Raw genomic sequence first — 10,614 nt, 5'->3', positions numbered from 1 at the left:
CTAATGCCAAAAAAAGGACATTGTTAAGGAGGTAAAATATTTATCAAATTAAAGGATTCATAAAAGCTAGAGCTAAAGGGCAGTTCCAGATAGTAAACCAAGATATATTAGACCATGACATGACCCAAAGATTTGACATCCATAATTAAATCACAAAAAAATAAAAAAATAAAAACCAAGGTGCAGTTTATAAGTGCCATAAAAAATAATAAAAATAAAACTCTAAACAAAAAAGGGGAAAACACATTGGATCGGAGGGATAAAGGATTTGGAGACCAAAATTAAAAGTTACCTTGCCTCTGGTTTTGGAGCCGAGATTGAAAGTTGCAACTAGAGAATCCGAAGTGCGAGCCTGCGAGGTGGTCAGTGGAGGCACGGAGAGTCCGAAAATTGTTGGTCATTGCCTCTTTGGTGAAGTGGCTGGTGGCCGTGAGAGAAATGAAGGGTAACCAAACAAAGTGGTTCGGTCAATTCGGTGGTCTTGTCACTTGTGCTTTGACTATTTGTTCCTTATGAGCTGTGAGTGTGATTGTGAGTATGAAGACCAAGCTTTGGCCTTTGGGTTCTCTTCTCGAAGACTAAAGATTCTTCAGTGAAGATAATGAGCCAAAATGATTTATTAGGCTCTGAAGACTCTTCAATGAATAGTCAGACTCTTCTTGAATGAATAGAAATTAGTCAATGAGACAAAAAGACTTTATTAATTGTATAGTTAGTTTTAATTACTAAATATTATACATAATTACTAAATATTATGTTGACCTTGATCCCTAACTTTTGATGATTACAAAACAAATGGATTTTACTAATATCTTCTCAAAGGCTTTTTCAGAAATGAAATAAATCAGGTTCAGAGATTAAGCACATTTGGAAGGGACAAAGTATGCTGAAACTGTCGGACGCACAAAAGGACCATATCGGACGGCCGACAACCATTGAGTAACTTCGGACGCATGAAGAACTCACACTCGGACGTCCGAAGATAATAAGCCAAGTCTTCTATGATCACTGACCTCGATCGGACGCTGAATATGTCTCCACCGGATGTCCGATAGAAACAATATGATTTCTCAAATCTCTTTGTTTGCTGTCGGACGCACAAAAAGCTTGCACCGGACGTCCGATAGAATTGAAGAAAATTTCTCAAACTCACTGCCTGCTATCGGACGCAAAAAACAGGAGTACCGGACGTCCGACACTCCCAACGACTAGTTGACTCTTCAGCTACTTTCTATCCGTTGGAAGCGTTAATGAGGCACTTTCTTGGTCCTATATAAATAGTGGTTGGTCAGATACATCAAACAACTTTTGCACACTGAAGATACAAAAGATCTAGAGTGATTTTAGTGAGAAAATACTCTTCAAAGAAGATTTGTAGTTTTAGTGGTGTGAGGTTCATTGTAAGCTTTTCATTTGTGAGTGAATATTTCATGAGTGTAGCTCTGTGGGGGTTGTCCTGAGGGATAGTAAAACTTCCTGGCTTGACCGAGTGGTGTTCGGGGCAAGGAGGAGGTGAACCTTTCTTTGTACGCAAGAGTGATTGTAATTCATCAATTTGAATAAGCTTATTTGAATTAATCTACAAGCTCAAGAGGAGTTGGGTAGTTAATTGGTTTGCAATTCTTTCCTTTTTATTTACTTATTGTTACATTTTTGATCTTTACATTGTTTATCTCTTCCACTTGGTTGTCTTCGATCCTTACAATTGGTATCAGAGCTTGGTCTCCTAGAGATTAAGCTCAATCGGCTTGAGAGTAAAAATGACAACCAATAATGCCATGTTTTTGGAAGGACATTCTGTCATTAGACCACCTATGTTTAATGGGTCAAATTATGTGAGTTGGAAAGAAAGAATGATTATCTTTTTGCAATCTATTGATATTGAATTGTGGTTTATTATTAGTGAAGGTCCATATGATGCCTCTGTTATAGATGAAAATACTCATAGATCTAGACCAAAAATAAGAAATGAACTGACTGCTACAGATAGAATTCATCTCACCTTAAATGCAAAGGCCATGAATGTATTATTTTGTGCTTTAGACTCAAATGAATCTATTAGAGTCAAGGGTTGCAAGTCAGCTAAAGAAATTTGGGACAAACTGAAAGATATTCATGAAGGTAGTGAGAATGTTAGAGAACAGAAAAAATCTATCTTGATTACTAAATATGAGTCGTTTAAGATGGAATCTCATGGAAATATTGATCAAATGTATTGTAGATTCAATGATCTTATTAAAGATTTAGAGGTTCTGGAAAAAGAATATACCTTAGGAGAGAAAAACAGAAAAATCTTGAATGCTCTGTCTAAAGATTGGGAAAGTAAAGTGACTGCTATTGAAGAGGCAAGAGATCTGAATTCCTTACCCATTGAATCTCTTATTAATTCTCTAACCTCTTATGAGCTGAAACTTAAGTCCAAAGTGCAAGAGGAAGAAGATGCGAAAGTAAAAAGGAGCATTGCTCTAAAGACAACTCAAGATGAAGATGATACAGTCTCCTTAGATGGAGATGACATAGAAGGTGATGACAGTGATATTGCACTCATCACAAGGAGCTTCAAACGAATACTCAACAAGAGGAGATTCAGAAAAGGTGGACCTAGCTATTCATTCCCAAATCAGTTCAACAACTCGAGAAACAAAGGGAAGCTAGAGTTCAACAAAAAGCAAACTGATAAGTGCTTTGAATGCGGCCAGTGTGAGAACCTGAAAATTTTCTTATTTTCAATCCTTTATTTTATTTAATTGCACGCCTTTTCTATATTTTCTTTGTTAGAAAAATTTTTTAGATAATTTTTATGAGTAAATATGGTTTCAAAATCATTTTTCTAGTATAAGTTAGTTCATGAGACTTTAGAAGTGTATGCTGGGCGTGGACCCGCTAGTGCGGAAAGTTCGGTAAAATTCGGCCAGTTAGGTTAAGTTTCGTATACCGGGATTAATTTAGCAGGTGTTAAGGGATAACTAGAGGTTACTAGATGAATTGGTGTGAGAGGGACAAAAGGATAACCATGTATTAAATGAAAGTGACAAGTGTCACTTGGAGATTAAGTCTTACTTTTTGACCACTATTCACTCTTTTACCATTTTACCAAATAAATAAAAAATTGATCAAAAATCTCTTCATTTCCAAGCTTCTTATGGCCGAACTCCTCCAAGGAAAAAGAAAGGAAATCCTCTCCAAATTTCTAGCTCCAATCTTGTTCAATCTTCAATTCCAACCGTTTAATCTTGTATTTGCTCCATAAAAACTTTTAAGTGAGTGGTTGTGAGGTGATTAGTGAAGTGATTTGGAGGATTAAGGTGCTAAGTTGCTCCTTTTCTTGGGTTGTGAAGGTGAGTAACTAAGGGACCTTTCTTTCTTCTCAATAATGTTTGATTATTGACTTATGTGAGATGAAGTGATGGATTAAGGTGTTGTTTCATGACTTTTGGTAAAATTTGGTGCATTTTTCTATTTAATCATGATTTTTCTGTTTTCATATGATTATTATGGTGTGGCTTTGGATGATGGTTGGAAATGATCTAAAATGAAGCTAGAGGGTGTAAGTTGTGGCTATTTGCGGAAAATTTCCGCATTGAAAGGAAATTTCGGAAGTTAGGGTTTCATTTAACCCCATTCTGCCCGGTACTTTTTCTCCTAGTTAGAGGCCGAATTAGCCTTGGATTAAAACATGAAAGTTGTATAGGATGGTATTTTATAGTTTCCTGCAAAATTTCAGCTCAATCGGAGCAACGTAACCTATGAAAAGACTGAAATACCCCTGCTGTCCTGTTTCTGTCCGAAACTGAAATTCAGCTTTGGTAATTGGTTAATTTGATTGGGAATATGACTGATTTGGTTGTTGATGTCTTCTTAAGAAATATATCTTGGTATCTTAGCTTTCGGATGGCTTTGGAATCACTTGAATTGGACTTAGGTAGCCTGAATTATGGTTATTTAACCAGAATGCGGTTTGTGAACCTGTTTATGCGGTTCTGGTTTGGTACATTGACATTTTGACCTAGTTTCATTACAAACTGGACTGAGTGGCCTTCTTCAACATTGTAGCCCTTTTCCTTAGCTTCGAAACGGTGTAAATTACACCTCAATCTGACAAGGATAACTTCAGTTACGTTAATTCCGCTAAACAACAGCAAACCTGCCTTTTGTTTTCCAGCCCAAACTTCGTTTTCGCATATGTCCTAGTTTGATTTTGCACTTATACGTTCCATATGATTTTACTCTAGTGATATGTGGATTCGGTTTATGACTCTTATTCGAGCCTTATTGTAGCGCTAATTAAAGGTGTTTGATAGCTTGTGATTTGTGGGTGTTGAGGTTTGGTTGGAAAGTAAAGAAAGACAAGGGAAATGCTGTCAAAATTTTCGCGGAACTTCTGCACAATCTCGGGAAATTTGCTATATCTTGATGTAGGAATGTCAGAATTGAATTCCGTTTGTTGCGTTTTAAATTAGATTCACAGGGATATAAACCGTGTAAGTTTCAAATCCTGTTTATGTCTGTACCATTTATGGTTATTTTTCAAAGTTGACTGAAATATTGTACCTGTTCTGTCTTTCACTGGATAAAGCAACAACTTGAGGCTTGAATTTGACTGACTTGCGTTCTGAATCTTATGAGGGTGTTTTCTGGAAAGTTATAGCCCTTTGAATGTATTTTCCAACGGTATAACTTTTACTAATTTTGGACTTATAAAACTTGAGATATGATTTTCATATAGAGTTGCGCGAAACTGGAAAATCCTGTTTTCCTAGTATCGATCTTACTTTCATTTTCTACTTCAAATTTGAAGTTGGTCAGTCATTGTAGGTAGAGTTTTGAGGTTGTTCATGCCCTTAGAACTACTCGTTATCTTTTCATTCCAAAGTCACCTCTTCGCTTTACATTAATGGTTCATTTGGATAGGCACCTGACTTGTAATCGAGTTTTACTTGCGAATTCCACTTATTAGGTTTTGGAGTCCAGTCTTAAGTGTTTGCATTGATTGTTCTAGGAGGTGCCGGCGAGTAAAGTCACACTTGGGAAGGAAATTTGAAATTATCCTTGTTTGATCAGATGAGTGTACCACTCCCCTGAATTATTGCTAAACTGGTTTCCTGTACTTGCAAATTGCTAGTTGAATGTCTTTCCTGACTGTTTATCTTGTATGAGACGAGGGTGTACTTTATCACACTCGTTCTCTTGCCTGTACTGAACAAATTGAAATCTATTACTTGTACTTGTTATGTACATGAACTTGTTACTTGCACTTGTTATGATGTCATTTGGAAGAGTATCCAACGACCTTCCTGTTAAACCTGAGCTCAACCTCATGGGGAGTTAATTAAATCGAGCCAGTGAGGGCTTGGTCGAGATAATTGACAATCCATGGGTGCCTGTTCCTGGGAGAATCTTTGGGTATTGAGACTCTTGATTCCGGTATACTCGAGTATTACCATTCCTGTTCCTGTTTGGCGTTCGGGCCCGGTAAGGGGTATGTTTGGTGAACGGGGTTTTGGTGTTAAAGTGGTGTTCTACTGGACTAGTTCCTTTCTTTGAACGTTGACGGAGGGTCAACGAGACTGGATCAAGTATCGCAACGGGGATTTGGCTCCTGAGAGCCACCTGTATCCTTTACATTGTGATGTTCATTCATTTCTCGTATTTGATGTGAATATGTGCCTCCTAAGTGTTTTCTCATGAATTCTACTGTTTATATTGTTGGTACCTCATTGAACTTTTAGCTCACCCCGTTCCGTTATCCTTGTTTTCCTTACAGGAAATCACCTTTTGAAGACTATGATGTTTGAAACATGAGTTGAGCTAGTTTTAGTATTATTTTGTATAGCTCCTTGATGGTTGGAAAATTTTAAATGTATTTTAACCAAACAATTCCCTTTTGAATTGTAAATTTGCAACCATGTGTATATAAAAGTGTTTAATCATGTTCCTAAGTTGATTTGGTTTGGAAATGTTCTTTTCTAGGGTTATCTAAAGTTGTTGTGCTTGTTTGGGTTTCGGACAGTGCATGTTATCTTCTCAAAGTTCTTTTAAGCGGTTGGTAGGGTTTACGCTCGTTCCGGATCCGTAGTCTCGGTGAGAGCTGGGCAGGCGGTCCGCCGAACCCTTTGGTTCGCCTTAGGGGGAGGTGGGGCTGTCACAGCCAACCTGGACACAACGCAAGTGAGTGTCCAATGAAGAAGAGGAAAGGTGAAAGAAAATCAAGATTCAACAACTTCCAGTTCACATGGAATGAATGTAACTCCGATGGTGAAATTGAAGAGAAAGAAGAATCTGCTCAATTGACTTTTATGGCCATTGGAGATGATGATGTAACATCTTCTAACTCTCAATTTGAAAGTGATGATGAAAGTGATGATGATCTTGAATCTTTCATTGTAAAATTGCATGATAGTTTGAAAGAATCTTGTGTTAGAAACAAGGAATTAAAACATAAAATTGGCTTTCTTCTTCAGGACAATGCACGTCTTTTTCAAGAAAACAAGAATCTGAAAAATGAAAATGAAAACCTGAAAAGGATTGAAAATGATTTACATGTTGAACTCGATAGAAAAACAAACTTCTGTGACATGCTAAAAAATGAACAAGAGAGTTTGAAAAGAAGAATGGATGATCTTAATCAGTTGCTCCAACATAAAAAACAAGACTGTTTTCAAAGTAATAAATCAAAACCTCATTTTAAGATAAATTCTGCTGCAAATGAATTTGCTATTTATAAGAGAAGACAAGTAAGATTTATTAAACCTGTTCATGTAAATAACTCTTTGGTTATGTGTAACTTTTGTTGTCAAAAAAGTCACATGAAAAGTAATTGTTATGTGAGAAAAAACATGAGAAGAGGCATGAAATACATGTGGATAGTTAGACATGATGCTAACTCTAACAAGTAGGAGATATTGGTAAGATTGGTGAGATTCTTGTTTATAATGCTTTTCTGTAATTTTCTTTTAAAGTTTCTGATGCTTTGACCTGAGTTTTTTCTTGATGTTTTTGAATATTACTAAATTTGTATGATGTCAAAAAGGGGGAGAAAAGAACAATTCTGATCTAATGATGATTTGTGTGACGCCCCGAAAGAATAAGAGTGAGAACCCGGAAATTTTCTAATTTTCTAGTGTTTATTTAATTTAATCGCCCGCCTTTTCTACAGTTTCTTTATTAGAAAAATTCCCCAAATAAAGTTTATGAGCAAAAATAGTTTTAAAATGATTTTTCTAGTATCGGTTAGTTTTTGAGAAATTAAGAGCGTATTTTGAACGTGGGACCCGCAAGTGCGGTAAACGCAATATATTTTTGACAACTTCTTGGAATTTTGTATTTAGTGATATTATTTTACAAGGTGGTAAGATATTTGTATTGGAGAGACAAAAAGATAAGTTTTGAACCAAAAGGTGACAAGTGTCACCATAAGATTAAGTCTTGGACTTTGACCATTTGACTTTACCTTTACCTTTACCAAATAAATATCAAAAAATTGCCAAAAATCATCCTTATTTCTAAAGCTTCATAGCCGGCTCTCTCTCAAAGGAAAAGAAAGAAAAGCTCTCAATTTCTTCCTTCTATTTCTTGCTCAATCTTCAAATCCAACCAACAAAACTCCAAATCATTCCATAAAATCTCTTTGCTAAGTGGTCTTGAGGTGTTTTGTGGAGTTGTTTGGAAAGCTAAGGTGACTAGTTGCTCTATCTCTTGTATTGCTAAGGTAAGTTGTGAAGAACCACTCTCCTCCCTTAATTGATGTTCAATTCATGATTGGTGGTGGTATAAGATGCACTTTTATGGATTAAATCTTGATTTTGGTTGAATTGGTGAAGTTTTATAATTATTGGGGATTTTTCTGTTTTCATATGAATATGATTATGGGGTCATGTATAATGATTGGAAATGATGTATAATGACTCTAGAAGGTGGAAAAAGTGGACAATTGCAATCAATTTCTGGTTTGGAAGAAATTTCAGAAAACTAGGGTTCTTGAAGGAGCATTCTGTCCGAATTTTTAGGTCCTCGATAGAGGCCGAATTGGCCTTAGTTCAAAACATGAAAGTTGTAGGTATTGTGCCTGTAAAATTTCAGGGCAATTGGAGTAGTGTAGAATGAGATAAGCCGAAATTACTATTGCTGTTCTGGGTTCATCAGGATGTTAGAACTGTGTCTGAAATGGGTTGTTTTGACTGGAATTGTTTTGGATTTGGGTGTTGAGGTCTTCTGATTAAATGTAGCTTGATGTCCTAGCTACCATATGCCTTTGGAATTTCTGCATTTGGACCTGTTTAGACTGAGTTGTACTGATTACAGCATAGTGTAATTTGTAAACCTGCAATTACGGTTCTGGTTTGTTATTTGGCATATTTGACTTAGTTGTGCTGGGATTTGGACTGAGTGACCTTCTACATTGTTGTATCCCTGGTTCTTAGCTTCGAAACGGTGGGTCTTGGACCTCCATCCGATACTCGTAGTACCTTTGGTGCCATTACCGCAAAATGACGTCAAAACTGTTTTTTCTGGTTTTGAGCTTAACTTTCATTTCCGGAATTTTCCCTAACTTGACTTGTACTAGTACTACTTGGAACTTGCTGAATGGCTATTGGATGAACTTGTTGTTGTGTGTGTACCTTTGGGTTGGAATGAGAAAATAATGAAGCAATGATGGCTGGAAAAGTAAAGAAATTTAGGGGAAGTGCTGTCCGAACTTTGAAGGGATTTGTTTGCATTGAGTTTGTGATCTAAGACTCGGATTTGAGCAAGGCAATGATATATGATGGATGGTTTCTGAGCCATGGAGGTGAGTGACCCTAAACTATTTCCAAAGTACTTGTGAAATGTTTCTTACATTATTTACTTTTGAACTGTTTTCTTGCATATCATGCGTGCTTATATGAGAGCGTTCCTTGTTTGATATATTTCCTTGACTAATTGGCTTGTTATTATGGATTGATAATGTATTAAGTGCTTTCAATGATTGTTAAAACGAGTTTTCTGGGCGAGTGTGTACTTTATCGCACTCAACCTAAATAAATGTGAAATTTTCATGATTAATGATTAAATGCTACTTGCGCATGAATGTAAGCCTTTTTGGGCTGAACTGGCCATTGCCCCTTGTTACCGGTCGTCTCGAGCTAGAAGCGGACTCGGTCGGGCGGTTAGGGACCTGGGTGAACGTTTGGTATACTCGAGTATTACCTTTGTAGGTTGGTGGAGGTTGGTGGAAAATGATGCAATTTCAAATGAGAAAAAAGAAAAGGAAATGACAGGAGAGCGAACGTATCTTTTTCATGAATGTTACTATCGCTTTCCATTGTACATGTTTCTTGAATTATTGATACTCCATATTTAATGTTTTGTAAATGTCGTAATTGTTTCTGGACTTATCATTTGATTTATGACATCATTGAAAAGAAATATTGTTAAACCGATTTGATTACTGATTTTCTGGTTACTCGCTGAGCTTCTAGCTCACCCCAAAAATATTTTATTCCCCTCCACAGGGCTCAAGGCGTAGGAAGGACTTGTAGTACTTGTTTACGTGATTGGATGGCATATATCTTGTATAATTTGGATTTGGAATCATTTTATGTATAGTTGAGAATCGTTTCCGCTTCGCTTATGACATGTAATTATTGGAGACTTGGATGTATATTTGTGGACCATGTGATGTATATTTGAGGTTTATTCTTGTAATTCATTTGAGGACTGTAGTGAACGACTGAGTCCCGGCGAGAGCTGGGCAGGCGACCCGCCGAACCCTCTGGTTCGCCTTAGGGGGAGGTGGGGCTGTCACAATTTGCTTTGTTAAACTCTCTGTGATATGTTGACATATTAGTAATTGCTGAACTCTGGTATCATTTCTCTATTTTTTTTTGCTTGAAATATTAGATTTTCTGTTGTTGTTGCTAGATTATGGTATGATATTTTTACTCTCATTTTATGATGACAAAAAGGGGGAGAAATGTGGATGCTATGTGTAAGGGGGAGTTATTTTGAGGTTATAAGTTTGGATGCAATGAGTGAGGGGGAGCTTATGCTTATATGCTCAATCTTTTTCTTTCTTCCATCCATTGTTTTGTCATCATCAAAAAGGGGGAGAATGTTGACCTTGATCCCTAATTTTTGATGATTATAAAACAAATGGATGTTACTAATATCTTCTCAAAGACTTTTTCAGAAATGAAATAAATCAGGTTCAGAGATTAAGCACATTTGGAAGGGACAAAGTATGCTGAAACTGTCGGACGCACAAAAGGACCATATCGGACGGCCGACAACCATTGAGTAACTTCGGACGCATGAAGAACTCACACTCGGACGTCCGAAGATAATAAGCCAAGTCTTCTATGATCACTGACCTCGATCGGACGCTGAATATGTCTCCACCGGATGTCCGATAGAAACAAGATGATTTCTCAAATCTCTTTGTTTGCTGTCGGACGCACAAAAAGCTTGCACCGGACGTCCGATAGAATTGAAGAAAATTTCTCAAACTCACTGCCTGCTATCGGACGCAAAAAACAGGAGTACCGGATGTCCGACACTCCCAACGGCTAGTTGACTCTTCAGCTACTTTCTATCCGTTGGAAGCGTTAATGAGGCACTTTTTTGGTCCTATATAAA

Source organism: Coffea arabica, chromosome 4e, assembly GCF_036785885.1.
Source record: "Coffea arabica cultivar ET-39 chromosome 4e, Coffea Arabica ET-39 HiFi, whole genome shotgun sequence".
NCBI lineage: Eukaryota > Viridiplantae > Streptophyta > Magnoliopsida > Gentianales > Rubiaceae > Coffea > Coffea arabica.
This window is presented reverse-complemented; position numbering follows the sequence as displayed.